General features: G+C 34.1%; 42 non-coding genes across 42 annotated transcripts; all 42 read left to right on the top strand.

Moving 5' to 3' along the window:
* Positions 1 to 4,403: 4,403 nt before the first annotated feature.
* On the top strand, positions 4,404 to 4,476 carry Trnar-ucu (transfer RNA arginine (anticodon UCU)). Its single transcript has one exon. It is a non-coding gene; the product is annotated as a tRNA-Arg (tRNA).
* A 2,606-nt stretch (positions 4,477 to 7,082) lies between these two features.
* Trnat-cgu (transfer RNA threonine (anticodon CGU)) lies at positions 7,083 to 7,155 on the top strand. The gene has a single exon. It is a non-coding gene; the product is annotated as a tRNA-Thr (tRNA).
* Positions 7,156 to 7,370: 215 nt separating this feature from the next.
* On the top strand, positions 7,371 to 7,441 carry Trnag-ccc (transfer RNA glycine (anticodon CCC)). Its single transcript has one exon. It is a non-coding gene; the product is annotated as a tRNA-Gly (tRNA).
* A 344-nt stretch (positions 7,442 to 7,785) lies between these two features.
* On the top strand, positions 7,786 to 7,858 carry Trnat-cgu (transfer RNA threonine (anticodon CGU)). The gene has a single exon. It is a non-coding gene; the product is annotated as a tRNA-Thr (tRNA).
* Positions 7,859 to 8,073: 215 nt separating this feature from the next.
* On the top strand, positions 8,074 to 8,144 carry Trnag-ccc (transfer RNA glycine (anticodon CCC)). The gene has a single exon. It is a non-coding gene; the product is annotated as a tRNA-Gly (tRNA).
* Positions 8,145 to 8,488: 344 nt separating this feature from the next.
* Positions 8,489 to 8,561, top strand: Trnat-cgu (transfer RNA threonine (anticodon CGU)). Its single transcript has one exon. It is a non-coding gene; the product is annotated as a tRNA-Thr (tRNA).
* Positions 8,562 to 8,776: 215 nt separating this feature from the next.
* On the top strand, positions 8,777 to 8,847 carry Trnag-ccc (transfer RNA glycine (anticodon CCC)). The gene has a single exon. It is a non-coding gene; the product is annotated as a tRNA-Gly (tRNA).
* Positions 8,848 to 9,191: 344 nt separating this feature from the next.
* On the top strand, positions 9,192 to 9,264 carry Trnat-cgu (transfer RNA threonine (anticodon CGU)). The gene has a single exon. It is a non-coding gene; the product is annotated as a tRNA-Thr (tRNA).
* A 215-nt stretch (positions 9,265 to 9,479) lies between these two features.
* Positions 9,480 to 9,550, top strand: Trnag-ccc (transfer RNA glycine (anticodon CCC)). The gene has a single exon. It is a non-coding gene; the product is annotated as a tRNA-Gly (tRNA).
* A 344-nt stretch (positions 9,551 to 9,894) lies between these two features.
* On the top strand, positions 9,895 to 9,967 carry Trnat-cgu (transfer RNA threonine (anticodon CGU)). The gene has a single exon. It is a non-coding gene; the product is annotated as a tRNA-Thr (tRNA).
* Positions 9,968 to 10,182: 215 nt separating this feature from the next.
* On the top strand, positions 10,183 to 10,253 carry Trnag-ccc (transfer RNA glycine (anticodon CCC)). The gene has a single exon. It is a non-coding gene; the product is annotated as a tRNA-Gly (tRNA).
* A 344-nt stretch (positions 10,254 to 10,597) lies between these two features.
* Trnat-cgu (transfer RNA threonine (anticodon CGU)) lies at positions 10,598 to 10,670 on the top strand. Its single transcript has one exon. It is a non-coding gene; the product is annotated as a tRNA-Thr (tRNA).
* Positions 10,671 to 10,885: 215 nt separating this feature from the next.
* Positions 10,886 to 10,956, top strand: Trnag-ccc (transfer RNA glycine (anticodon CCC)). Its single transcript has one exon. It is a non-coding gene; the product is annotated as a tRNA-Gly (tRNA).
* Positions 10,957 to 11,300: 344 nt separating this feature from the next.
* Positions 11,301 to 11,373, top strand: Trnat-cgu (transfer RNA threonine (anticodon CGU)). The gene has a single exon. It is a non-coding gene; the product is annotated as a tRNA-Thr (tRNA).
* Positions 11,374 to 11,588: 215 nt separating this feature from the next.
* On the top strand, positions 11,589 to 11,659 carry Trnag-ccc (transfer RNA glycine (anticodon CCC)). Its single transcript has one exon. It is a non-coding gene; the product is annotated as a tRNA-Gly (tRNA).
* Positions 11,660 to 12,003: 344 nt separating this feature from the next.
* Positions 12,004 to 12,076, top strand: Trnat-cgu (transfer RNA threonine (anticodon CGU)). Its single transcript has one exon. It is a non-coding gene; the product is annotated as a tRNA-Thr (tRNA).
* A 215-nt stretch (positions 12,077 to 12,291) lies between these two features.
* Positions 12,292 to 12,362, top strand: Trnag-ccc (transfer RNA glycine (anticodon CCC)). Its single transcript has one exon. It is a non-coding gene; the product is annotated as a tRNA-Gly (tRNA).
* A 344-nt stretch (positions 12,363 to 12,706) lies between these two features.
* On the top strand, positions 12,707 to 12,779 carry Trnat-cgu (transfer RNA threonine (anticodon CGU)). The gene has a single exon. It is a non-coding gene; the product is annotated as a tRNA-Thr (tRNA).
* A 215-nt stretch (positions 12,780 to 12,994) lies between these two features.
* On the top strand, positions 12,995 to 13,065 carry Trnag-ccc (transfer RNA glycine (anticodon CCC)). The gene has a single exon. It is a non-coding gene; the product is annotated as a tRNA-Gly (tRNA).
* Positions 13,066 to 13,409: 344 nt separating this feature from the next.
* On the top strand, positions 13,410 to 13,482 carry Trnat-cgu (transfer RNA threonine (anticodon CGU)). Its single transcript has one exon. It is a non-coding gene; the product is annotated as a tRNA-Thr (tRNA).
* Positions 13,483 to 13,697: 215 nt separating this feature from the next.
* On the top strand, positions 13,698 to 13,768 carry Trnag-ccc (transfer RNA glycine (anticodon CCC)). The gene has a single exon. It is a non-coding gene; the product is annotated as a tRNA-Gly (tRNA).
* Positions 13,769 to 14,112: 344 nt separating this feature from the next.
* On the top strand, positions 14,113 to 14,185 carry Trnat-cgu (transfer RNA threonine (anticodon CGU)). Its single transcript has one exon. It is a non-coding gene; the product is annotated as a tRNA-Thr (tRNA).
* A 215-nt stretch (positions 14,186 to 14,400) lies between these two features.
* Trnag-ccc (transfer RNA glycine (anticodon CCC)) lies at positions 14,401 to 14,471 on the top strand. The gene has a single exon. It is a non-coding gene; the product is annotated as a tRNA-Gly (tRNA).
* A 344-nt stretch (positions 14,472 to 14,815) lies between these two features.
* On the top strand, positions 14,816 to 14,888 carry Trnat-cgu (transfer RNA threonine (anticodon CGU)). The gene has a single exon. It is a non-coding gene; the product is annotated as a tRNA-Thr (tRNA).
* A 215-nt stretch (positions 14,889 to 15,103) lies between these two features.
* Positions 15,104 to 15,174, top strand: Trnag-ccc (transfer RNA glycine (anticodon CCC)). Its single transcript has one exon. It is a non-coding gene; the product is annotated as a tRNA-Gly (tRNA).
* Positions 15,175 to 15,518: 344 nt separating this feature from the next.
* Trnat-cgu (transfer RNA threonine (anticodon CGU)) lies at positions 15,519 to 15,591 on the top strand. Its single transcript has one exon. It is a non-coding gene; the product is annotated as a tRNA-Thr (tRNA).
* Positions 15,592 to 15,806: 215 nt separating this feature from the next.
* Trnag-ccc (transfer RNA glycine (anticodon CCC)) lies at positions 15,807 to 15,877 on the top strand. The gene has a single exon. It is a non-coding gene; the product is annotated as a tRNA-Gly (tRNA).
* A 344-nt stretch (positions 15,878 to 16,221) lies between these two features.
* Trnat-cgu (transfer RNA threonine (anticodon CGU)) lies at positions 16,222 to 16,294 on the top strand. Its single transcript has one exon. It is a non-coding gene; the product is annotated as a tRNA-Thr (tRNA).
* Positions 16,295 to 16,509: 215 nt separating this feature from the next.
* Trnag-ccc (transfer RNA glycine (anticodon CCC)) lies at positions 16,510 to 16,580 on the top strand. Its single transcript has one exon. It is a non-coding gene; the product is annotated as a tRNA-Gly (tRNA).
* A 344-nt stretch (positions 16,581 to 16,924) lies between these two features.
* Positions 16,925 to 16,997, top strand: Trnat-cgu (transfer RNA threonine (anticodon CGU)). Its single transcript has one exon. It is a non-coding gene; the product is annotated as a tRNA-Thr (tRNA).
* A 215-nt stretch (positions 16,998 to 17,212) lies between these two features.
* On the top strand, positions 17,213 to 17,283 carry Trnag-ccc (transfer RNA glycine (anticodon CCC)). The gene has a single exon. It is a non-coding gene; the product is annotated as a tRNA-Gly (tRNA).
* Positions 17,284 to 17,627: 344 nt separating this feature from the next.
* Trnat-cgu (transfer RNA threonine (anticodon CGU)) lies at positions 17,628 to 17,700 on the top strand. The gene has a single exon. It is a non-coding gene; the product is annotated as a tRNA-Thr (tRNA).
* Positions 17,701 to 17,915: 215 nt separating this feature from the next.
* Trnag-ccc (transfer RNA glycine (anticodon CCC)) lies at positions 17,916 to 17,986 on the top strand. The gene has a single exon. It is a non-coding gene; the product is annotated as a tRNA-Gly (tRNA).
* Positions 17,987 to 18,330: 344 nt separating this feature from the next.
* Positions 18,331 to 18,403, top strand: Trnat-cgu (transfer RNA threonine (anticodon CGU)). The gene has a single exon. It is a non-coding gene; the product is annotated as a tRNA-Thr (tRNA).
* A 4,325-nt stretch (positions 18,404 to 22,728) lies between these two features.
* Positions 22,729 to 22,801, top strand: Trnat-cgu (transfer RNA threonine (anticodon CGU)). Its single transcript has one exon. It is a non-coding gene; the product is annotated as a tRNA-Thr (tRNA).
* A 215-nt stretch (positions 22,802 to 23,016) lies between these two features.
* On the top strand, positions 23,017 to 23,087 carry Trnag-ccc (transfer RNA glycine (anticodon CCC)). The gene has a single exon. It is a non-coding gene; the product is annotated as a tRNA-Gly (tRNA).
* Positions 23,088 to 25,304: 2,217 nt separating this feature from the next.
* Positions 25,305 to 25,375, top strand: Trnag-ccc (transfer RNA glycine (anticodon CCC)). Its single transcript has one exon. It is a non-coding gene; the product is annotated as a tRNA-Gly (tRNA).
* Positions 25,376 to 25,719: 344 nt separating this feature from the next.
* On the top strand, positions 25,720 to 25,792 carry Trnat-cgu (transfer RNA threonine (anticodon CGU)). The gene has a single exon. It is a non-coding gene; the product is annotated as a tRNA-Thr (tRNA).
* A 215-nt stretch (positions 25,793 to 26,007) lies between these two features.
* Positions 26,008 to 26,078, top strand: Trnag-ccc (transfer RNA glycine (anticodon CCC)). Its single transcript has one exon. It is a non-coding gene; the product is annotated as a tRNA-Gly (tRNA).
* A 344-nt stretch (positions 26,079 to 26,422) lies between these two features.
* Positions 26,423 to 26,495, top strand: Trnat-cgu (transfer RNA threonine (anticodon CGU)). Its single transcript has one exon. It is a non-coding gene; the product is annotated as a tRNA-Thr (tRNA).
* Positions 26,496 to 26,710: 215 nt separating this feature from the next.
* Trnag-ccc (transfer RNA glycine (anticodon CCC)) lies at positions 26,711 to 26,781 on the top strand. The gene has a single exon. It is a non-coding gene; the product is annotated as a tRNA-Gly (tRNA).
* A 344-nt stretch (positions 26,782 to 27,125) lies between these two features.
* Trnat-cgu (transfer RNA threonine (anticodon CGU)) lies at positions 27,126 to 27,198 on the top strand. The gene has a single exon. It is a non-coding gene; the product is annotated as a tRNA-Thr (tRNA).
* Positions 27,199 to 27,267: the final 69 nt, after the last annotated feature.

Raw genomic sequence — 27,267 nt, 5'->3', positions numbered from 1 at the left:
TTTAAAAAAGTACCTTAACAAAAATGGTTGCTTCTTTCGAGGGCAGATTGTGAGCTTAAGTGAACGATAACCCCATGTTTTTATTTGATTTTTCTATTTAGTATATGATAAAAGTTCATCTATAGAAAAACAAGCAAAATCCTACATGTATATTTAAAAAATAATGGATTAATACCCTCCAGTCCCCTTAACGACAAAAAATATAAATAGAACATTACAGTATTTTACAACCTCCATCGGTGATACAATATATGTATTTCTGCTGTTGTTTTATATAAGTTATTGTCCTGAATAAACATCTTTATGCGTTTTTGCGTTTCAGTTTTTATTGTGAAATTTCTTCAATCAGCCAAGACAAACTTTAAATTTCGCCTTAACGATGTTTTCGCGGGAAATCCATGTATTATTATCGAATTACTACAAATTTAATCATTGTCTAGTGCCCTAAAATGAGATTTTCCGAGACTGGGTTTGAAATGGGATACCCTATTTAGTTTAAACAATATTTGTAATCTTTTCAAAAAGATGCAGATGGGAATTTTCGTTCCTTATGAAAGTGTTCGCAAGGAGTTAAATTATAAACTCCTTATAGGATTATCAAAAAGCAACTATTGAGGACCCCCTTGGAATAAAGATCTTCCAAGACAACGTGTTCGAGAGTTTGAGTTTAATACATGACTTTTTAAAACTTAATGGACGGAGCAGGATTATCTTACTCTTCCAGTTAACCATACATTATCACAGTTGCATTGGTTTTTGTTGCTCAGATTTTATATTTCAATGATTTCGTCCGAGACCACAATTGTCGTCCCTTGATTTTCGTTATTAGTCCCTAGTGATAACAGTGGGTTACTTGCCAATAATTTTTATACCCCTTCCAAATTTATTTCTCCTTGTTTAATGCCTCAAATTGTAAGTAGGGGTGGGGGGGTGGGGGGGGGGGGGGGGGGGTGAAATTACACTGTAAAAAAATTTGGGTCCAGAATTTTACAGGAAAGTAGTGATTTGGTCCAGCTGAAAAAGGTTAAAAATTAGCACTTCGGAAGCTGTCAAAAGATTTCAAGACACCCTAAACACAAAATTGTCCATATTTTGAGTTAGACGCGATGAAGTTTTCTATAATTTTGATATAATTGGTCCCAAAATTAGTACAACACACTGTAAAAGTTTCATTGAGAAAGCGCAGGTGGGATTTTTTTTATTTTCATTTATGTTCTAAAAGAAATGCACTACGAATTAATTGTGTTCTCGGACCATTTGTTTTGTGGACTGTTGTGTATCTTATTGTTTTTCATTCACGGCTGCGGCTTTGTTGGTTGGTTTCAACCCTTTTTAGTGTGATTATCCTTTGGTACACTTTGCCTCTCTCTTATATATGATATCGCAATAATTATATATATGTAAGCGTTCATATACATTTATATGGATACAATATTGAATTAAAATAGACATAATAATTAGATGAGTGAAAAAAAGAAAATGAAGTAATAATTGTACGTGTGAGGAGTTGGCATTCTTATAAAAAAGAAGATGTGGTATTATTGCAAATGAGACAACTATCCACAAAAGACCAAAATGACACAGACATTAACAGCATTAGGTCACCGTACGGCCTTCAACAATGAGGAAAGCCCATACAGCATAGTCGGCTATAAAAGGCCCCGATAAGACAATGTAAAACAATTCAAACGAGAAAACTAACGGCCTTATTTATGTCAAAACAATAAATGAAAAAACAAATATGTAACACATAAACAAACGACAACCACTGAATATACAGGCTCCTGACTTGGTACAGGCACACACATAAATAATGTGGCGAGGTTAAAGTCTTTTACACTAGAAATATTTTAGATCTTGTTATATAGACTAATTCTTATTCATTCTGGTCGTAAGTTAGTCTGTCATCCTCAAACGTGTGAGCAATGGTGTACGTACACCAATTTGTAGAATACATGGGATATTCAAAGACTTAAACGAACGTTAAGTCTCAGAGGCATGACTTTTTATTAGTTGTTAGTGGCTTTGAAATAGCTTTCAGATAACTGCGAGTACTCTCAGATCTGTTCATTGTGTCTTTTTGTGTCGGGATGTATAAGTACCCGGCCACGTCCACTTGTATTTGTGTCTATCTGATGAGTTAAGCCTTTTCAACTGATTTTTATAGTTCGTTCTTATGTTGTACTGTTATACCACTGTCCCAAGTTAGGGGGAGGGTTGGGATCCCGCTAATATGTTTAACTCCGGCACATTATTTAAATCTGTGCCTGTCCCAAGTCAGGAGCCTGTAATTCAGTGGTTGTCGTTTGTTTATGTGTTACATATTTGTTTTTCGTTCATTTTTTTACTTAAATAAGGCCGTTAGTTTTCTCGTTTGAATTGTTTTACATTGTCTTATCGGGGCCTTTTATAGCTGACTATGCGGTATGGGCTTTGCTCATTGTTGAAGGTCGTACGGTGACCTATAGTTGTTAATGTTTGTGTCATTTTGGTCTTTTGTGGATAGTTGTCTCATTGGCAATCATACCACATCTTCTTTTTTATTTGCTCGAAACTTTAGAATAGTTTAGAAATTTATCAAATCAAATAATCCTTGAGTGATGGTTTCGTTATTGAAATTCTAAATTGATGTTTAACCGCGCTAAATATTATATATGATAATCATACGAATAAGTCAGGAACGGAGTTTCAATCTGTAATTCAATAGTTGTTGTTTGTTTCAGTATTTGTTTGTCGTATAGTGTTTTGTAAATCAATGGTTTTCTCGTTTGAATAGTTTTATCATTATATTAAATGGTGTCGGCGTTTGCTACATGTGAAAGTGCACACATTTACGACATGTTATTGCTTAAACGCACAGTTTCTTCTTCCCGCTAATAATATATAGTCACCATTTGCACTTATATGCGAATGGCCGATTGACAGTCGCTCCAAAATATTTCAGTTAAAAAAAACTTTTTTAAGTCTGGTAATATTTTCGTCATATTTCCAACAACTTTATTTTTCTTAAACATTACAAATATTACAAATATAACAAACAAACAAACTTCATTTTTGGAACACTATCACAAAGTTTACGTAATACATGTGTAGCTATTTATTTAGATAAACTGTATTAATCCATACATTTCGGAATTATTTAGCAACTATATCCAAATGACGAGGAAGTTCGAGGTTATTCAAGTAATAAGATTAAGGAAACTTTGGTTAACACAACAGCATTTTCAACAAAGTAGTTTATTTTCGTTTGACAAACTCGAAAAGAGGGGGAAAAGTAATAAAATGGTTACTTAAGCATTTACTTAATTTCTATCACGAAATAAATGCGTTTAATATTTTAGATACAGATACAATATAGTGCATTCGTAAATGTAAAACACTTTTTAATAGAAAATTTAAAAGAGATACATCAACAGTGTTTATTTTAGAATTGCTCAAGTCTGTAGGCTTATTCCCGATTGTTCCACTTTTTTTGAAATTAAGAGCTCATATTGTCCCACATGAAAAGTTCTGACTGGTCCACATTATTTTATGAGGCGAAATGTTCTTATCCCTTGTTAGATTGTCTCTATGGTTTTGTTTCAGATATATAAGCCAAAATCTACATTTTATGCGATGTTCTATTTTTAGACATTGCGGCCATCTTAATTATTGGACGGGGTCATCGGATACTTTTTTGAAACTAAATACCCTAAGGATGATTTTGGCCATGTTTGCTTTAATTTTGCCAGTAGTTTCAGAAGAGAAGATTTTTGTAAAAATTAATGACGACGACGAATAATGAAAAAATGAAAAAAGCTCACTTAGTCCTATGGTCCAGGTGAGCTAAAAAGCAAAACGGACAAAAAGCAACGGACAAAAAGCAAAAGTTTCGGACAAAAAGCAAAATAATCGGACAAAAGGCAAAACGGACAAAAAGCAACGGACAAAAAGCAAAAGTTTCGGACAAAAAGCAAAATAATCGGACAAAAGGCAAAACGGACAAAAAGCAACGGACAAAAAGCAAAAGTTTCGGACGAAAAGCAAAATTATCGGACAAAAAGCAAAAGCGGACAAAAAGCAAATTGCGGACAAAAAGCACCGTATCAAATGTGCCACAAAAAAAAATGAAAATATCAATATAAAAACGTTAAAAATTGAATAAGAATACGAAGTCATATGTTATAGGACTAGATCGATACCTACAGGCTCAGAGCAGACGGAGCAGAAAACTTCTTACAAAATCACAGATCGGACGTGGCAGGGTATTTTGTACATCGCCACAACCAAAAGGAACAATAAGTAAAGGCCAATAAAAACTTTATAAATTCGTGTTTGTTACAATTTTGTTATCATAAGTTATTTGTTTAAAGTTTATTTACAAGTCATGTATTACTATTTAAATAATCATAAGAAGTAAATATGTCCGCGTAGCGCAGGGGATAGCGCGCCGGACTTCTAATCCGGAGGTCGTGGGTTCAAATCCCACCGTGGATGACATATATTTTTTCCTATTTTTTTCAACCATCACTGTTTAGACGTTAAGGACAAAAATGCTGAACTTTCAGTTAAGGAAAATAAAATTAGATTTAAATTACGTTACATGTCATACGTTCCGTGCAATTTGGACGTGGTTAAATTTTGGTGAGACACGGACAATTTGACGGAAATTGGTGAAAAATTAGCGTTTCCTTAACATTGAAGGCGTAAACAAATCTTAAAACAAATTAAATTTCAGTAGTAACTTTTGTTTTCATAGTTCATTTGTCTGTCACTTTAAAATAGCCTAAATTATCGTAATACTGAAAAATCTTGAACAAATTGGGGATTTGTGTACAATTTTGTAAAAACAATTAGGCAATGTTATATTTTTTTTGGAGCAGAGATTTTTCGTCGTAAATTATTAAGATCGGGTTTAACCTGAAGCTGTGATAAGTGATAAAAAAGAAAAAAATAAATCACTAAATGAATAACAATACAATTATTCAAGCCTTGCTTGTCATTGCGCTTCAAATGCTCAATATTTTTTTAAACCTAAAAAAAAATGGAAATAAACTGTTTCTGAAAATGTCATTTTTATCATTTTTCTGCATGATCTGTATTTTGACATGCTCTCTCCCAATCTCAAATAAAAAATATAGGTCCCCGTGCTTGATTCCCTGATAACTGACGCAAGCGATTTATCCTAAAAATTGTATCCCCGTTTGTAACCTCAACGTTAGCGCTAAAGTGCACGACGTCGCTGGCAGACAATTTCGACGTTATCTCTGCAAATTACCGGCGACATTTTTCAAATAAAAATATTGCTTGTAAAGTACTATCTATAAATTGGTAATATTGTTTCCGGATGTTATGTGAATAACAAATACCTCTCTCTGTTTGTGGTCTAAGTGAGAAACATCTCCAGAAAACTTATTATAAAGGACTGCTAACTATTTTTACGGATTTTAAAATTAAAGACTCGGCAATTTAGAACTTGCCATTCAGGTACATTTACTGTTCACACTCGTATATTATTTCATACAAATTCGGCTTATAAGATCAACGTAAATGAGTCGTAAAATAGCTTTTTCTTGTTGTGATACATCTCAAAATCAAGTATTTATATATATTTAACAAAAGTATGCCCTATTTTTTTCTATTTATGCTTTTGAGACAATCTGCTGATCTTAGAAATATAAAGGATGCAAATAAAACAAGAAAACTGTTCACCTTAGGCAGGTAAATGGTGTTCCGACTTAAATTAATGTTTTTTTTCGATCGACGTAAATGTGGAAAATAAAATTCCCGGGTTACCACCAGGATACTCATTGAAACTCATTTCGTGGAAATATAAATATTCATAAAACGAACAACTGTTCGTGACCTTATACACGAGACATACAACTTTTATAGCCAGTGTTGGTGCATGTTTTTTTTTTTAATTTTACGGCTCTTTAACTTCGTTTTTGATTCCACGGCTTTCAAACTATTTTGATTTAAGTCTTTCAGTTCACTTGTACTAGTATATAAAAAATAAGGAGATGTGGTATATGATTGTCAATGAGTCACCAAAGTTCGAATACATTGTACAGTTGATACTATATAAAAAAGAAGATGTGGTATGATTGCAAATGAGACAACTACCCACAAAAGACCAAAATGACACAGACATTAACAACTATAGGTCACCGTACGGCTTTCAACAATGAGCAAATCCCATACCGCATAGTCAGCTATAAAAGGCTGTCTTTTAAAAAAAAGATAGAACTTTATAATTCATAAAATACATAAGGGTGGAAGATAAAAACGAAACTATGATAAAAACGATGAAAGTTTATCAAGAATTCCATCGTTTATGTATAGTCGACTCAAAGATTGTAAAATAAACCTAAAAACAACCGTTACATTGAAATACTTCAGCTGTATATCATTAATGGCCGATGTGGGCTCTTTTTCTTTTGAAAACGCATGAACCATAGATACTTTTTTTTTAATTTATACGATTTATTGCAGCGCCTTAATTACATGTACAGAAAAATTCTCACTCGTTTTTTTTTTACCGAGGGTATAGTTTGCCCGCCTGAATGACTAGAGACCCGAGGTAACCCTCCCGGGTCTTACGTGCAGCTTCTCGATGAAAAATTGATTTGAAGCAGTTTGTCTGTTCTCACAGGAATAGAACTCCAGTTGAACGGAATCCAGTCCAGTACCCACGAATGAAGTACCTTGACAAATCTGAAATCATTTCGATTTGATTATTGTAACCCGATCACTAAAATGTGAAGGTACTTCATCATGTTCATTGTGTACAGTTATTCAGAGGGAAGTAAGAAAATGTTCAACTCCAATATATCTTTAACAGCGAATCAAAAATGACGTACTAGTGTAAGATTATTATATGAGTGATTGGTCAATAAAATTTATTCATTCACTAGCTAGTAAATACTTTCGTCGGTTTAAGCCAAAGTATCATATTATTAATTTGAGTGGCTAAATGCATGCTTTCCTTAGAAAGGGAACTGAACAAAATGAGTTTTCTGGTTTTCTATCCTGAATTTGGCCTTTTTACATCAAATTTTGCCTGATGAACATATACTACATTAAGCGAAAGATGCGTCAAAGCCCCTATAGCTCAGTGGTTAGAGCACTGGTCTCGTAAACCAGGGGTCGTGAGTTCGACTCTCACTGGGGGCAGATTTTGCCACCTTTTTACGCAAATACCCTTGCTTCTTACAAATTTTTGCTCTTATTGCAAATAACAGATTTCTCGAATTCACTACATGTATGTTGCAAGAATGTTAGATGCATATGACAAGTTGATTTATTTTATAATGAACAGTAAACAAATTGTAGTATCACAGGGTACCCGGATATATAGAAATAGATAAAATTCACTACTTCCTATTGAAGCGCCGCTGATGTAGTGGTATCATGCAAGATTCCCATTCTTGCGACCCGGGTTCGATTCCCGGGCGGCGCAAATTTTTGCCACCTTTTACACACTTTGAAAATTGAAAAAGTAATAAAAAAAAGTTTAAGGTTTATTTTCTTTTCATGTAGATATTTTTGTCTTTCACGAATGCATCATGTAATTACTATGTATATGTATGTTTGATTTCAACCCTTTCTATTCACTAGCTAGTAAATACTTTCGTCGGTTTAAGCCAAAGTATCATATTATTAATTTGAGTGGCTAAATGCATGCTTTCCTTAGAAAGGGAACTGAACAAAATGAGTTTTCTGGTTTTCTATCCTGAATTTGGCCTTTTTACATCAAATTTTGCCTGATGAACATATACTACATTAAGCGAAAGATGCGTCAAAGCCCCTATAGCTCAGTGGTTAGAGCACTGGTCTCGTAAACCAGGGGTCGTGAGTTCGACTCTCACTGGGGGCAGATTTTGCCACCTTTTTACGCAAATACCCTTGCTTCTTACAAATTTTTGCTCTTATTGCAAATAACAGATTTCTCGAATTCACTACATGTATGTTGCAAGAATGTTAGATGCATATGACAAGTTGATTTATTTTATAATGAACAGTAAACAAATTGTAGTATCACCTGGTACCCGGATATATAGAAATAGATAAAATTCACTACTTCCTATTGAAGCGCCGCTGGTGTAGTGGTATCATGCAAGATTCCCATTCTTGCGACCCGGGTTCGATTCCCGGGCGGCGCAAATTTTTGCCACCTTTTACACACTTTGAAAATTGAAAAAGTAATAAAAAAAAGTTTAAGGTTTATTTTCTTTTCATGTAGATATTTTTGTCTTTCACGAATGCATCATGTAATTACTATGTATATGTATGTTTGATTTCAACCCTTTCTATTCACTAGCTAGTAAATACTTTCGTCGGTTTAAGCCAAAGTATCATATTATTAATTTGAGTGGCTAAATGCATGCTTTCCTTAGAAAGGGAACTGAACAAAATGAGTTTTCTGGTTTTCTATCCTGAATTTGGCCTTTTTACATCAAATTTTGCCTGATGAACATATACTACATTAAGCGAAAGATGCGTCAAAGCCCCTATAGCTCAGTGGTTAGAGCACTGGTCTCGTAAACCAGGGGTCGTGAGTTCGACTCTCACTGGGGGCAGATTTTGCCACCTTTTTACGCAAATACCCTTGCTTCTTACAAATTTTTGCTCTTATTGCAAATAACAGATTTCTCGAATTCACTACATGTATGTTGCAAGAATGTTAGATGCATATGACAAGTTGATTTATTTTATAATGAACAGTAAACAAATTGTAGTATCACAGGGTACCCGGATATATAGAAATAGATAAAATTCACTACTTCCTATTGAAGCGCCGCTGATGTAGTGGTATCATGCAAGATTCCCATTCTTGCGACCCGGGTTCGATTCCCGGGCGGCGCAAATTTTTGCCACCTTTTACACACTTTGAAAATTGAAAAAGTAATAAAAAAAAGTTTAAGGTTTATTTTCTTTTCATGTAGATATTTTTGTCTTTCACGAATGCATCATGTAATTACTATGTATATGTATGTTTGATTTCAACCCTTTCTATTCACTAGCTAGTAAATACTTTCGTCGGTTTAAGCCAAAGTATCATATTATTAATTTGAGTGGCTAAATGCATGCTTTCCTTAGAAAGGGAACTGAACAAAATGAGTTTTCTGGTTTTCTATCCTGAATTTGGCCTTTTTACATCAAATTTTGCCTGATGAACATATACTACATTAAGCGAAAGATGCGTCAAAGCCCCTATAGCTCAGTGGTTAGAGCACTGGTCTCGTAAACCAGGGGTCGTGAGTTCGACTCTCACTGGGGGCAGATTTTGCCACCTTTTTACGCAAATACCCTTGCTTCTTACAAATTTTTGCTCTTATTGCAAATAACAGATTTCTCGAATTCACTACATGTATGTTGCAAGAATGTTAGATGCATATGACAAGTTGATTTATTTTATAATGAACAGTAAACAAATTGTAGTATCACCTGGTACCCGGATATATAGAAATAGATAAAATTCACTACTTCCTATTGAAGCGCCGCTGGTGTAGTGGTATCATGCAAGATTCCCATTCTTGCGACCCGGGTTCGATTCCCGGGCGGCGCAAATTTTTGCCACCTTTTACACACTTTGAAAATTGAAAAAGTAATAAAAAAAAGTTTAAGGTTTATTTTCTTTTCATGTAGATATTTTTGTCTTTCACGAATGCATCATGTAATTACTATGTATATGTATGTTTGATTTCAACCCTTTCTATTCACTAGCTAGTAAATACTTTCGTCGGTTTAAGCCAAAGTATCATATTATTAATTTGAGTGGCTAAATGCATGCTTTCCTTAGAAAGGGAACTGAACAAAATGAGTTTTCTGGTTTTCTATCCTGAATTTGGCCTTTTTACATCAAATTTTGCCTGATGAACATATACTACATTAAGCGAAAGATGCGTCAAAGCCCCTATAGCTCAGTGGTTAGAGCACTGGTCTCGTAAACCAGGGGTCGTGAGTTCGACTCTCACTGGGGGCAGATTTTGCCACCTTTTTACGCAAATACCCTTGCTTCTTACAAATTTTTGCTCTTATTGCAAATAACAGATTTCTCGAATTCACTACATGTATGTTGCAAGAATGTTAGATGCATATGACAAGTTGATTTATTTTATAATGAACAGTAAACAAATTGTAGTATCACAGGGTACCCGGATATATAGAAATAGATAAAATTCACTACTTCCTATTGAAGCTCCGCTGGTGTAGTGGTATCATGCAAGATTCCCATTCTTGCGACCCGGGTTCGATTACCGGGCGGCGCAAATTTTTGCCACCTTTTACACACTTTGAAAATTGAAAAAGTAATAAAAAAAAGTTTAAGGTTTATTTTCTTTTCATGTAGATATTTTTGTCTTTCACGAATGCATCATGTAATTACTATGTATATGTATGTTTGATTTCAACCCTTTCTATTCACTAGCTAGTAAATACTTTCGTCGGTTTAAGCCAAAGTATCATATTATTAATTTGAGTGGCTAAATGCATGCTTTCCTTAGAAAGGGAACTGAACAAAATGAGTTTTCTGGTTTTCTATCCTGAATTTGGCCTTTTTACATCAAATTTTGCCTGATGAACATATACTACATTAAGCGAAAGATGCGTCAAAGCCCCTATAGCTCAGTGGTTAGAGCACTGGTCTCGTAAACCAGGGGTCGTGAGTTCGACTCTCACTGGGGGCAGATTTTGCCACCTTTTTACGCAAATACCCTTGCTTCTTACAAATTTTTGCTCTTATTGCAAATAACAGATTTCTCGAATTCACTACATGTATGTTGCAAGAATGTTAGATGCATATGACAAGTTGATTTATTTTATAATGAACAGTAAACAAATTGTAGTATCACAGGGTACCCGGATATATAGAAATAGATAAAATTCACTACTTCCTATTGAAGCGCCGCTGATGTAGTGGTATCATGCAAGATTCCCATTCTTGCGACCCGGGTTCGATTCCCGGGCGGCGCAAATTTTTGCCACCTTTTACACACTTTGAAAATTGAAAAAGTAATAAAAAAAAGTTTAAGGTTTATTTTCTTTTCATGTAGATATTTTTGTCTTTCACGAATGCATCATGTAATTACTATGTATATGTATGTTTGATTTCAACCCTTTCTATTCACTAGCTAGTAAATACTTTCGTCGGTTTAAGCCAAAGTATCATATTATTAATTTGAGTGGCTAAATGCATGCTTTCCTTAGAAAGGGAACTGAACAAAATGAGTTTTCTGGTTTTCTATCCTGAATTTGGCCTTTTTACATCAAATTTTGCCTGATGAACATATACTACATTAAGCGAAAGATGCGTCAAAGCCCCTATAGCTCAGTGGTTAGAGCACTGGTCTCGTAAACCAGGGGTCGTGAGTTCGACTCTCACTGGGGGCAGATTTTGCCACCTTTTTACGCAAATACCCTTGCTTCTTACAAATTTTTGCTCTTATTGCAAATAACAGATTTCTCGAATTCACTACATGTATGTTGCAAGAATGTTAGATGCATATGACAAGTTGATTTATTTTATAATGAACAGTAAACAAATTGTAGTATCACCTGGTACCCGGATATATAGAAATAGATAAAATTCACTACTTCCTATTGAAGCGCCGCTGGTGTAGTGGTATCATGCAAGATTCCCATTCTTGCGACCCGGGTTCGATTCCCGGGCGGCGCAAATTTTTGCCACCTTTTACACACTTTGAAAATTGAAAAAGTAATAAAAAAAAGTTTAAGGTTTATTTTCTTTTCATGTAGATATTTTTGTCTTTCACGAATGCATCATGTAATTACTATGTATATGTATGTTTGATTTCAACCCTTTCTATTCACTAGCTAGTAAATACTTTCGTCGGTTTAAGCCAAAGTATCATATTATTAATTTGAGTGGCTAAATGCATGCTTTCCTTAGAAAGGGAACTGAACAAAATGAGTTTTCTGGTTTTCTATCCTGAATTTGGCCTTTTTACATCAAATTTTGCCTGATGAACATATACTACATTAAGCGAAAGATGCGTCAAAGCCCCTATAGCTCAGTGGTTAGAGCACTGGTCTCGTAAACCAGGGGTCGTGAGTTCGACTCTCACTGGGGGCAGATTTTGCCACCTTTTTACGCAAATACCCTTGCTTCTTACAAATTTTTGCTCTTATTGCAAATAACAGATTTCTCGAATTCACTACATGTATGTTGCAAGAATGTTAGATGCATATGACAAGTTGATTTATTTTATAATGAACAGTAAACAAATTGTAGTATCACAGGGTACCCGGATATATAGAAATAGATAAAATTCACTACTTCCTATTGAAGCGCCGCTGATGTAGTGGTATCATGCAAGATTCCCATTCTTGCGACCCGGGTTCGATTCCCGGGCGGCGCAAATTTTTGCCACCTTTTACACACTTTGAAAATTGAAAAAGTAATAAAAAAAAGTTTAAGGTTTATTTTCTTTTCATGTAGATATTTTTGTCTTTCACGAATGCATCATGTAATTACTATGTATATGTATGTTTGATTTCAACCCTTTCTATTCACTAGCTAGTAAATACTTTCGTCGGTTTAAGCCAAAGTATCATATTATTAATTTGAGTGGCTAAATGCATGCTTTCCTTAGAAAGGGAACTGAACAAAATGAGTTTTCTGGTTTTCTATCCTGAATTTGGCCTTTTTACATCAAATTTTGCCTGATGAACATATACTACATTAAGCGAAAGATGCGTCAAAGCCCCTATAGCTCAGTGGTTAGAGCACTGGTCTCGTAAACCAGGGGTCGTGAGTTCGACTCTCACTGGGGGCAGATTTTGCCACCTTTTTACGCAAATACCCTTGCTTCTTACAAATTTTTGCTCTTATTGCAAATAACAGATTTCTCGAATTCACTACATGTATGTTGCAAGAATGTTAGATGCATATGACAAGTTGATTTATTTTATAATGAACAGTAAACAAATTGTAGTATCACCTGGTACCCGGATATATAGAAATAGATAAAATTCACTACTTCCTATTGAAGCGCCGCTGGTGTAGTGGTATCATGCAAGATTCCCATTCTTGCGACCCGGGTTCGATTCCCGGGCGGCGCAAATTTTTGCCACCTTTTACACACTTTGAAAATTGAAAAAGTAATAAAAAAAAGTTTAAGGTTTATTTTCTTTTCATGTAGATATTTTTGTCTTTCACGAATGCATCATGTAATTACTATGTATATGTATGTTTGATTTCAACCCTTTCTATTCACTAGCTAGTAAATACTTTCGTCGGTTTAAGCCAAAGTATCATATTATTAATTTGAGTGGCTAAATGCATGCTTTCCTTAGAAAGGGAACTGAACAAAATGAGTTTTCTGGTTTTCTATCCTGAATTTGGCCTTTTTACATCAAATTTTGCCTGATGAACATATACTACATTAAGCGAAAGATGCGTCAAAGCCCCTATAGCTCAGTGGTTAGAGCACTGGTCTCGTAAACCAGGGGTCGTGAGTTCGACTCTCACTGGGGGCAGATTTTGCCACCTTTTTACGCAAATACCCTTGCTTCTTACAAATTTTTGCTCTTATTGCAAATAACAGATTTCTCGAATTCACTACATGTATGTTGCAAGAATGTTAGATGCATATGACAAGTTGATTTATTTTATAATGAACAGTAAACAAATTGTAGTATCACAGGGTACCCGGATATATAGAAATAGATAAAATTCACTACTTCCTATTGAAGCTCCGCTGGTGTAGTGGTATCATGCAAGATTCCCATTCTTGCGACCCGGGTTCGATTACCGGGCGGCGCAAATTTTTGCCACCTTTTACACACTTTGAAAATTGAAAAAGTAATAAAAAAAAGTTTAAGGTTTATTTTCTTTTCATGTAGATATTTTTGTCTTTCACGAATGCATCATGTAATTACTATGTATATGTATGTTTGATTTCAACCCTTTCTATTCACTAGCTAGTAAATACTTTCGTCGGTTTAAGCCAAAGTATCATATTATTAATTTGAGTGGCTAAATGCATGCTTTCCTTAGAAAGGGAACTGAACAAAATGAGTTTTCTGGTTTTCTATCCTGAATTTGGCCTTTTTACATCAAATTTTGCCTGATGAACATATACTACATTAAGCGAAAGATGCGTCAAAGCCCCTATAGCTCAGTGGTTAGAGCACTGGTCTCGTAAACCAGGGGTCGTGAGTTCGACTCTCACTGGGGGCAGATTTTGCCACCTTTTTACGCAAATACCCTTGCTTCTTACAAATTTTTGCTCTTATTGCAAATAACAGATTTCTCGAATTCACTACATGTATGTTGCAAGAATGTTAGATGCATATGACAAGTTGATTTATTTTATAATGAACAGTAAACAAATTGTAGTATCACAGGGTACCCGGATATATAGAAATAGATAAAATTCACTACTTCCTATTGAAGCGCCGCTGATGTAGTGGTATCATGCAAGATTCCCATTCTTGCGACCCGGGTTCGATTCCCGGGCGGCGCAAATTTTTGCCACCTTTTACACACTTTGAAAATTGAAAAAGTAATAAAAAAAAGTTTAAGGTTTATTTTCTTTTCATGTAGATATTTTTGTCTTTCACGAATGCATCATGTAATTACTATGTATATGTATGTTTGATTTCAACCCTTTCTATTCACTAGCTAGTAAATACTTTCGTCGGTTTAAGCCAAAGTATCATATTATTAATTTGAGTGGCTAAATGCATGCTTTCCTTAGAAAGGGAACTGAACAAAATGAGTTTTCTGGTTTTCTATCCTGAATTTGGCCTTTTTACATCAAATTTTGCCTGATGAACATATACTACATTAAGCGAAAGATGCGTCAAAGACCCTATAGCTCAGTGGTTAGAGCACTGGTCTCGTAAACCAGGGGTCGTGAGTTCGACTCTCACTGGGGGCAGATTTTGCCACCTTTTTACGCAAATACCCTTGCTTCTTACAAATTTTTGCTCTTATTGCAAATAACAGATTTCTCGAATTCACTACATGTATGTTGCAAGAATGTTAGATGCATATGACAAGTTGATTTATTTTATAATGAACAGTAAACAAATTGTAGTATCACAGGGTACCCGGATATATAGAAATAGATAAAATTCACTACTTCCTATTGAAGCGCCGCTGATGTAGTGGTATCATGCAAGATTCCCATTCTTGCGACCCGGGTTCGATTCCCGGGCGGCGCAAATTTTTGCCACCTTTTACACACTTTGAAAATTGAAAAAGTAATAAAAAAAAGTTTAAGGTTTATTTTCTTTTCATGTAGATATTTTTGTCTTTCACGAATGCATCATGTAATTACTATGTATATGTATGTTTGATTTCAACCCTTTCTATTCACTAGCTAGTAAATACTTTCGTCGGTTTAAGCCAAAGTATCATATTATTAATTTGAGTGGCTAAATGCATGCTTTCCTTAGAAAGGGAACTGAACAAAATGAGTTTTCTGGTTTTCTATCCTGAATTTGGCCTTTTTACATCAAATTTTGCCTGATGAACATATACTACATTAAGCGAAAGATGCGTCAAAGCCCCTATAGCTCAGTGGTTAGAGCACTGGTCTCGTAAACCAGGGGTCGTGAGTTCGACTCTCACTGGGGGCAGATTTTGCCACCTTTTTACGCAAATACCCTTGCTTCTTACAAATTTTTGCTCTTATTGCAAATAACAGATTTCTCGAATTCACTACATGTATGTTGCAAGAATGTTAGATGCATATGACAAGTTGATTTATTTTATAATGAACAGTAAACAAATTGTAGTATCACAGGGTACCCGGATATATAGAAATAGATAAAATTCACTACTTCCTATTGAAGCGCCGCTGATGTAGTGGTATCATGCAAGATTCCCATTCTTGCGACCCGGGTTCGATTCCCGGGCGGCGCAAATTTTTGCCACCTTTTACACACTTTGAAAATTGAAAAAGTAATAAAAAAAAGTTTAAGGTTTATTTTCTTTTCATGTAGATATTTTTGTCTTTCACGAATGCATCATGTAATTACTATGTATATGTATGTTTGATTTCAACCCTTTCTATTCACTAGCTAGTAAATACTTTCGTCGGTTTAAGCCAAAGTATCATATTATTAATTTGAGTGGCTAAATGCATGCTTTCCTTAGAAAGGGAACTGAACAAAATGAGTTTTCTGGTTTTCTATCCTGAATTTGGCCTTTTTACATCAAATTTTGCCTGATGAACATATACTACATTAAGCGAAAGATGCGTCAAAGCCCCTATAGCTCAGTGGTTAGAGCACTGGTCTCGTAAACCAGGGGTCGTGAGTTCGACTCTCACTGGGGGCAGATTTTGCCACCTTTTTACGCAAATACCCTTGCTTCTTACAAATTTTTGCTCTTATTGCAAATAACAGATTTCTCGAATTCACTACATGTATGTTGCAAGAATGTTAGATGCATATGACAAGTTGATTTATTTTATAATGAACAGTAAACAAATTGTAGTATCACCTGGTACCCGGATATATAGAAATAGATAAAATTCACTACTTCCTATTGAAGCGCCGCTGGTGTAGTGGTATCATGCAAGATTCCCATTCTTGCGACCCGGGTTCGATTCCCGGGCGGCGCAAATTTTTGCCACCTTTTACACACTTTGAAAATTGAAAAAGTAATAAAAAAAAGTTTAAGGTTTATTTTCTTTTCATGTAGATATTTTTGTCTTTCACGAATGCATCATGTAATTACTATGTATATGTATGTTTGATTTCAACCCTTTCTATTCACTAGCTAGTAAATACTTTCGTCGGTTTAAGCCAAAGTATCATATTATTAATTTGAGTGGCTAAATGCATGCTTTCCTTAGAAAGGGAACTGAACAAAATGAGTTTTCTGGTTTTCTATCCTGAATTTGGCCTTTTTACATCAAATTTTGCCTGATGAACATATACTACATTAAGCGAAAGATGCGTCAAAGCCCCTATAGCTCAGTGGTTAGAGCACTGGTCTCGTAAACCAGGGGTCGTGAGTTCGACTCTCACTGGGGGCAGATTTTGCCACCTTTTTACGCAAATACCCTTGCTTCTTACAAATTTTTGCTCTTATTGCAAATAACAGATTTCTCGAATTCACTACATGTATGTTGCAAGAATGTTAGATGCATATGACAAGTTGATTTATTTTATAATGAACAGTAAACAAATTGTAGTATCACAGGGTACCCGGATATATAGAAATAGATAAAATTCACTACTTCCTATTGAAGCGCCGCTGGTGTAGTGGTATCATGCAAGATTCCCATTCTTGCGACCCGGGTTCGATTCCCGGGCGGCGCAAATTTTTGCCACCTTTTACACACTTTGAAAATTGAAAAAGTAATAAAAAAAAGTTTAAGGTTTATTTTCTTTTCATGTAGATATTTTTGTCTTTCACGAATGCATCATGTAATTACTATGTATATGTATGTTTGATTTCAACCCTTTCTATTCACTAGCTAGTAAATACTTTCGTCGGTTTAAGCCAAAGTATCATATTATTAATTTGAGTGGCTAAATGCATGCTTTCCTTAGAAAGGGAACTGAACAAAATGAGTTTTCTGGTTTTCTATCCTGAATTTGGCCTTTTTACATCAAATTTTGCCTGATGAACATATACTACATTAAGCGAAAGATGCGTCAAAGCCCCTATAGCTCAGTGGTTAGAGCACTGGTCTCGTAAACCAGGGGTCGTGAGTTCGACTCTCACTGGGGGCAGATTTTGCCACCTTTTTACGCAAATACCCTTGCTTCTTACAAATTTTTGCTCTTATTGCAAATAACAGATTTCTCGAATTCACTACATGTATGTTGCAAAAATGTTAGATGCATATGACAAGTTGATTTATTTTATAATGAACAGTAAACAAATTGTAGTATCACAGGGTACCCGGATATATAGAAATAGATAAAATTCACTACTTCCTATTGAAGCGCCGCTGGTGTAGTGGTATCATGCAAGATTCCCATTCTTGCGACCCGGGTTCGATTACCGGGCGGCGCAAATTTTTGCCACCTTTTACACACTTTGAAAATTGAAAAAGTAATAAAAAAAAGTTTAAGGTTTATTTTCTTTTCATGTAGATATTTTTGTCTTTCACGAATGCATCATGTAATTACTATGTATATGTATGTTTGATTTCAACCCTTTCTATTCACTAGCTAGTAAATACTTTCGTCGGTTTAAGCCAAAGTATCATATTATTAATTTGAGTGGCTAAATGCATGCTTTCCTTAGAAAGGGAACTGAACAAAATGAGTTTTCTGGTTTTCTATCCTGAATTTGGCCTTTTTACATCAAATTTTGCCTGATGAACATATACTACATTAAGCGAAAGATGCGTCAAAGCCCCTATAGCTCAGTGGTTAGAGCACTGGTCTCGTAAACCAGGGGTCGTGAGTTCGACTCTCACTGGGGGCAGATTTTGCCACCTTTTTACGCAAATACCCTTGCTTCTTACAAATTTTTGCTCTTATTGCAAATAACAGATTTCTCGAATTCACTACATGTATGTTGCAAGAATGTTAGATGCATATGACAAGTTGATTTATTTTATAATGAACAGTAAACAAATTGTAGTATCACAGGGTACCCGGATATATAGAAATAGATAAAATTCACTACTTCCTATTGAAGCGCCGCTGGTGTAGTGGTATCATGCAAGATTCCCATACCTTCTCTTGGCGTCGTATCGTTCAAAATGTCCTAATACAAAGTAGAATTGACCACATTTTCATTCCGAAAGCATATTCACAATTCGTCAAAAACGTGTATTATAAACATAATACATTCAGTGACCACTCTTTTGTTAATCTAAATATAGATTTTACTGAAATTGAGAGAGGCCCAGGGTTATGGATATTTAATAATTTGTTATTACACGACGAGGATTATGTTCAAAAAATTTCACGACTAATTGAAAAAGAAAAAAGCTGTAGACTTTTTGATGATGAGCCGCTTATTTGGTATGATAATTTAAAATTTAAAATTAAACAATTATCAAAATCATATGCACAAAATAAATCGCGTATTGAAAAGTCAGAATATTTTAAGCTTCAAAATGAATATGAAAAACTATCGTCTATGGCAGTAAATAATGTAAATTTTGATGTAAATAAGTTCGAAGAAATGAAACTAAAACTTAAAGCATATGAAGATAAAATTTGTAAAGGTGCAATATTGCGCTCAAAGGCTCAATGGGCCATAGACGGTGATAAAAGTTCTAAATATTTTTTGCAACTTGAAAAATATAAACAAAATAGTAACGCTGTAAAAGAATTAAAAACGACAGAGGGCAAAATTTTAAAAACTACAGATGAAATTTTAGAAGAAGTACATAAATTTTATAAAGAGTTATACTCTAGTACAGTAATAGATAAAGATAAGGCAAAAGAAATTTTGGAATTTATTTCTGAAAAAGTTTCTGATGAAGACAGTGAAAATTTAGAAACCGATTTAACTCTGCATGAAATTAAATCGTCATTATTTGGCATGTCAAAAAATAAATCACCAGGTCCTGATGGACTAACAGTTGAGTTCTTTTGTAAATTTTTTCATTTGTTTGGTGAGATTTTTCTTAAAATTTTTAAAGTTATAGAAGAAGAACATATATTAACAAGATCCATGCGGCATGGTATAATAAACTTAGTTTATAAAAACAAAGGGGATAAAAATTCATTGAAAAATTTTAGACCGATATCTTTGCTTTGTGTAGACTACAAAATAATTGCTAGAATAATGTCTAATAGATTAAAATTTGTTCTGCCGAAACTAGTGTCTAGTTTTCAAACATGTTGCATATTAGGCCGTGACATTGCAGACACTACATCAAGTATAAGAGATTTAATTGAAATAATTGAAAATGATGATTTAGAAGCCTATCTTATAAAAGTTGATCAGGAAAAAGCTTTTGATAAGGTTGACCATGACTATCTGTTTCTAGTTTTAGAAAAATTTGGTTTTGGTCCTAAATTTATGCAGTGGATTAAAATATTCTATAACAATGTAAACAGCAGTGTAAAATGTAATGGTTTCCTTACAAAGTATGTTAAACTTAATAATTCAATAAAACAAGGGTGTCCAGTTTCTGCTCTCCTCTATGTATTGGTGGCAGAACCATTAGGTCAAGCTATAATTAAAAATAAAAATATCCAGAGTGTAAATATCCCAAAGTCAACTGTAAATGCTAAAATATTTCAACACGCAGATGACACAAATATTTTTACTTCAAATAAAGAATCTGTAAATGAAACTTTCAAAGTTCTAAATTTGTACAGTGAAGCTTCTGGAGCTAAAATTAATAGACAAAAATCTGAAATTATGAGTTTAGGTTCTGGCAATATAACTGATTCAGAGTTAAATAAACTAAAAATACAAAAATGTGAAAATGTAACAAAAGTGTTAGGCATATATGTTGGAAAAGATAAAGAGTTATGTGAAATTCTAAACTGGAAAGATAAAATAAAAAAGATAAAAACAATTTTATTCTTTTGGAATAAAAGAGATTTAACTTTACCAGGTCGAGCTACAGTTTTAACTTCCCTTATAATGTCGAGGTTATACTATACTGTAACTGTATGTCCATTGCCAGAAAAAGTTAAAAATGAAATCCGTCTAATTGTTATAAAGTTTCTTTGGCAAAATAAATCACATTTAGTAAAATATCAAAGTGTAGTAGGTACAAAACTTGAAGGTGGATTAAATATTCCTGATATCTTTCTAAAAATGCAAGCCTTCAGACTAAAATTTCTAAAAAAATATTTGGATCCTGAATGTCAATCAATCTGGAAAGGTGCGTTTGATTATTTTATCACTAAAATCGATAATATGGATTTAAAACAAGATATTGTGTATACGCATTTAAATTCAAAACAGATTAAACACTTACCACTTTATTATCAAGAAATGATAAACGCATATTATAAAATAAAAGCTGATTTCAAAATCGAATTTCAAGTGCAACATGTATATAATAATCCGCTGTTTTGTAATCCAAATATAACATGCAACGGTAAAATGCTTCTGTTTGAAACATTCATTCAAACAGGCTTGATACGGATAAAAGACATTTGCTATGAATTTATGCCGGGTTTCTTCACATCAAATTCAATAGATGAAATAATAAAACAAAAATTTCCTGATGAAAAAACAGAACAAATAAAAACAGCTTTCGAAAAAATCATACGATGTATTCCTGAAGAGTGGAAAGAACTATTAAAATCCGAAAATCCTCTGAATGTTGAAAGTGCTCCGATTGTTAAAATTTGTTTAGATAATGACAGAGAAATTAATTTTAGAAGTGCTGTGACGAAATTATTTTACAGCCTTCTTCTGTCAAAATTTTTTGAAACGCCCTCTGCTGAAAAGCATTGGGAGGAGCAATACCCGCCTCTCAATTTCAAAAGTCTTTATTTGGTTGTCAATCAGAGTTGTTTACCTCCTGATTGTCATTGTTTAAATTATAGGATTGTCCATCGAGCTATTTTTACACTTGAAAAGTTGGTCAGAATAGGTCAGGCAGATACAGGCACATGCAAAGCGTGCGGCCTAGGTATAGAAAATCTTGGTCACCTGTTTGTACATTGTCAAAAGATTCAACCACTTCATGATTACCTGAAAGACATATTACACAACATATTTATCAATTACCCATCTGATATGGTTAATTCCATTGATTATGAACAGTTATTTTTACTTGGGTTTTTAAAACGTTCACAAGATATTAATACATATTTTCTAAACTTTTTCCTTAGTGTAGCCCGAGTTTGCATATTCAAAACACGGAATTTAAAAGTTTTTCATGACAAAGAAATTGATGCACTACGTTTTTTCAAATACACAATAAGAAAATACATTGAATACGCATACATGTATTATAAAATGACACAACAAAGACAATTATTCTACAAATATTTTTTACACAAAAACACTTTATTAGATATTCAGAACGACAACATAGTTTTGTTTGTCTAGACAGTAACTTCCATTTGATTGGTTGTTAGAACAATAGATCACATTCCAACGTAAAATTATCGATCGCACTTAGGTGTGTTCGACTTTTGAAAATATTTTGGAGTTGTCTCGCTTTCAATATAGAATTTGTCCACCGTCTATTCATATAGACTTTTTTTTGGAAAAATGAATCGCAATTAAAAAAAAAATAGAGACATATATGCTGTATATATTTCTTTTAACTTTTAAAACATGTATCATCTAGATGTATTTTATTTTTTACTAATGTAGGAGGATAACTACTAACAACTCTGTATATAGAAAAATTCTCACCAAAGAGGGATGTCTCAATGGTGACAGTATGTAAATATGTAATAAAAATTTTATTAATGATAAAAAAAATGCAAGATTCCCATTCTTGCGACCCGGGTTCGATTCCCGGGCGGCGCAAATTTTTGCCACCTTTTACACACTTTGAAAATTGAAAAAGTAATAAAAAAAAGTTTAAGGTTTATTTTCTTTTCATGTAGATATTTTTGTCTTTCACGAATGCATCATGTAATTACTATGTATATGTATGTTTGATTTCAACCCTTTCTATTCACTAGCTAGTAAATACTTTCGTCGGTTTAAGCCAAAGTATCATATTATTAATTTGAGTGGCTAAATGCATGCTTTCCTTAGAAAGGGAACTGAACAAAATGAGTTTTCTGGTTTTCTATCCTGAATTTGGCCTTTTTACATCAAATTTTGCCTGATGAACATATACTACATTAAGCGAAAGATGCGTCAAAGCCCCTATAGCTCAGTGGTTAGAGCACTGGTCTCGTAAACCAGGGGTCGTGAGTTCGACTCTCACTGGGGGCAGATTTTGCCACCTTTTTACGCAAATACCCTTGCTTCTTACAAATTTTTGCTCTTATTGCAAATAACAGATTTCTCGAATTCACTACATGTATGTTGCAAGAATGTTAGATGCATATGACAAGTTGATTTATTTTATAATGAACAGTAAACAAATTGTAGTATCACAGGGTACCCGGATATATAGAAATAGATAAAATTCACTACTTCCTATTGAAGCGCCGCTGGTGTAGTGGTATCATGCAAGATTCCCATTCTTGCGACCCGGGTTCGATTCCCGGGCGGCGGAAATTTTTGCCACCTTTTACACACTTTGAAAATTGAAAAAGTAATAAAAAAAAGTTTAAGGTTTATTTTCTTTTCATGTAGATATTTTTGTCTTTCACGAATGCATCATGTAATTACTATGTATATGTATGTTTGATTTCAACCCTTTCTATTCACTAGCTAGTAAATACTTTCGTCGGTTTAAGCCAAAGTATCATATTATTAATTTGAGTGGCTAAATGCATGCTTTCCTTAGAAAGGGAACTGAACAAAATGAGTTTTCTGGTTTTCTATCCTGAATTTGGCCTTTTTACATCAAATTTTGCCTGATGAACATATACTACATTAAGCGAAAGATGCGTCAAAGCCCCTATAGCTCAGTGGTTAGAGCACTGGTCTCGTAAACCAGGGGTCGTGAGTTTTGAAAAGTCGAGTGCACCTTACATTGATATAGACGTACAATTTATTGCTCCTGTTATTGTGTTATTATTTCTATACGATTTGGATATTACCAGCCGGATTTAGTAAATATAACTATTATAACAGTAATGTAAGTTGAATTGCTGACATTTTTGAGAATTATTTGCGTTTTATTGTTGATTTGTGAACTTTACTATTCTTCTTGTGAAAATTGAGGTACCTATCAGGGAAATCATTATGGAAAAATTGCCGAAGCCTTTAGTCGCCTTAATTAACAGTATTATTGATGATTATGAGCAACTGACATGGAATTCTCATTATTTAGGTGACAAAATGCGCATTTCATTGGTTTGGACAAGAGGTGATTTAATACACGTGAATCGTGGAGTAAAACATAAGTCAAGATCAAATAGAGAGAGAGACAATAAAAGGATGAAAACATGGAAGGAAAGAGCAGAAAATACAAACAATGACGTTGATAAGACATTTAATGGCGATAATCAGGATAATTCAGAAGTTATAATGGACTCGGAAGGTGAATTACAATACGATGGTCATTTAGATCTCCCATTAGTAGCCCCCGAGCAGATAAACATTACACCTGTAAGGAATGTTGTTCAACCGGTTGTGATGAAAGGTGTTCAGCCTATTAGTGTATCGCTGGTCAAAACAAGTAAGAACAATGAAATAACGGAAAGAATAGTGTGTAACGGTTCGAGAATTAAAAAGAATGTATACACCGAAGTTGAAAATATAGAAAATAATGAACAAGACAAAATAAAAACAATCGATCCGAAATTGATAATTACTGGGAACAATCTTAGTACAAACAGTCATTATCACAAAATTGTATTTAATAGACGATCTGACGGAAGTTGCATAATAGGAAAAGTGAAAAACAGAGACACCGTAGTTATGTGTAGTATAGCGACACGAGAAATAAGACATGTAAATTTGGACAGCGAGAAATCGGACTTTGAAAACGCAATGTATTGCGTTAATAGATTTAACGACGTAAGAAAATGGGACACTTGTGACATTGACTGTTACGTACGTGACATTCCAAGGATGGAAAGATACGCGGAGAAATATAGACTGTGTTCATGATGTTTCGATTAATAAACAGTTAAGATGGAAAACAGTATATGTTTATACACGGAAATTTTATTAAATAATTTTTGTGCCGGTGAATCAAAATTCTGGTCTGGAAACCAACCGTTTTGTATGTATCACATGGAAAATAAAAATAAAATAGAACTTTTGCGTGTGTAAACATTTAATGTTTTTTTTTTCTTGAATTGTTTCAAATGGTTTTTTTTTATTGTTTTATATAAAAAGAAAAAAAGGAAAAATAAAGAAAAAGTTTTATAACTGACAGTGAATTCGAAGTTAGTAAAAAATATTTCATGCAATATTGTTATGTAAAATGTCGAATGTTATCATTTCAGAGACAGGACAATAAGTTATATGAATGTTTTCATTTATATGTGTATTTTCAAACTGTGATATGTATATATGAAGTGTGATCATAATAAAGATAAAAAAAAAAAAAGAGCACTGGTCTCGTAAACCAGGGGTCGTGAGTTCGACTCTCACTGGGGGCAGATTTTGCCACCTTTTTACGCAAATACCCTTGCTTCTTACAAATTTTTGCTCTTATTGCAAATAACAGATTTCTCGAATTCACTACATGTATGTTGCAAGAATGTTAGATGCATATGACAAGTTGATTTATTTTATAATGAACAGTAAACAAATTGTAGTATCACAGGGTACCCGGATATATAGAAATAGATAAAATTCACTACTTCCTATTGAAGCGCCGCTGGTGTAGTGGTATCATGCAAGATTCCCATTCTTGCGACCCGGGTTCGATTCCCGGGCGGCGCAAATTTTTGCCACCTTTTACACACTTTGAAAATTGAAAAAGTAATAAAAAAAAGTTTAAGGTTTATTTTCTTTTCATGTAGATATTTTTGTCTTTCACGAATGCATCATGTAATTACTATGTATATGTATGTTTGATTTCAACCCTTTCTATTCACTAGCTAGTAAATACTTTCGTCGGTTTAAGCCAAAGTATCATATTATTAATTTGAGTGGCTAAATGCATGCTTTCCTTAGAAAGGGAACTGAACAAAATGAGTTTTCTGGTTTTCTATCCTGAATTTGGCCTTTTTACATCAAATTTTGCCTGATGAACATATACTACATTAAGCGAAAGATGCGTCAAAGCCCCTATAGCTCAGTGGTTAGAGCACTGGTCTCGTAAACCAGGGGTCGTGAGTTCGACTCTCACTGGGGGCAGATTTTGCCACCTTTTTACGCAAATACCCTTGCTTCTTACAAATTTTTGCTCTTATTGCAAATAACAGATTTCTCGAATTCACTACATGTATGTTGCAAGAATGTTAGATGCATATGACAAGTTGATTTATTTTATAATGAACAGTAAACAAATTGTAGTATCACAGGGTACCCGGATATATAGAAATAGATAAAATTCACTACTTCCTATTGAAGCGCCGCTGGTGTAGTGGTATCATGCAAGATTCCCATTCTTGCGACCCGGGTTCGATTCCCGGGCGGCGCAAATTTTTGCCACCTTTTACACACTTTGAAAATTGAAAAAGTAATAAAAAAAAGTTTAAGGTTTATTTTCTTTTCATGTAGATATTTTTGTCTTTCACGAATGCATCATGTAATTACTATGTATATGTATGTTTGATTTCAACCCTTTCTATTCACTAGCTAGTAAATACTTTCGTCGGTTTAAGCCAAAGTATCATATTATTAATTTGAGTGGCTAAATGCATGCTTTCCTTAGAAAGGGAACTGAACAAAATGAGTTTTCTGGTTTTCTATCCTGAATTTGGCCTTTTTACATCAAATTTTGCCTGATGAACATATACTACATTAAGCGAAAGATGCGTCAAAGCCCCTATAGCTCAGTGGTTAGAGCACTGGTCTCGTAAACCAGGGGTCGTGAGTTCGACTCTCACTGGGGGCAGATTTTGCCACCTTTTTACGCAAATACCCTTGCTTCTTACAAATTTTTGCTCTTATTGCAAATAACAGATTTCTCGAATTCACTACATGTATGTTGCAAGAATGTTAGATGCATATGACAAGTTGATTTATTTTATAATGAACAGTAAACAAATTGTAGTATCACAGGGTACCCGGATATATAGAAATAGATAAAATTCACTACTTCCTATTGAAGCGCCGCTGGTGTAGTGGTATCATGCAAGATTCCCATTCTTGCGACCCGGGTTCGATTCCCGGGCGGTGGAAATTTTTGCCACCTTTTACACACTTTGAAAATTGAAAAAGTAATAAAAAAAAGTTTAAGGTTTATTTTCTTTTCATGTAGATATTTTTGTCTTTCACGAATGCATCATGTAATTACTATGTATATGTATGTTTGATTTCAACCCTTTCTATTCACTAGCTAGTAAATACTTTCGTCGGTTTAAGCCAAAGTATCATATTATTAATTTGAGTGGCTAAATGCATGCTTTCCTTAGAAAGGGAACTGAACAAAATGAGTTTTCTGGTTTTCTATCCTGAATTTGGCCTTTTTACATCAAATTTTGCCTGATGAACATATACTACATTAAGCGAAAGATGCGTCAAAGCCCCTATAGCTCAGTGGTTAGAGCACTGGTCTCGTAAACCAGGGGTCGTGAGTTCGACTCTCACTGGGGGCAGATTTTGCCACCTTTTTACGCAAATACCCTTGCTTCTTACAAATTTTTGCTCTTATTGCAAATAACAGA

Source organism: Mytilus trossulus, unplaced genomic scaffold (assembly GCF_036588685.1).
Source record: "Mytilus trossulus isolate FHL-02 unplaced genomic scaffold, PNRI_Mtr1.1.1.hap1 h1tg000070l__unscaffolded, whole genome shotgun sequence".
Taxonomy (NCBI): Eukaryota; Metazoa; Mollusca; class Bivalvia; order Mytilida; family Mytilidae; genus Mytilus; species Mytilus trossulus.
Note: the sequence above shows the minus strand (reverse complement) of the source record. Positions and strands in the feature narration are given on the sequence as shown.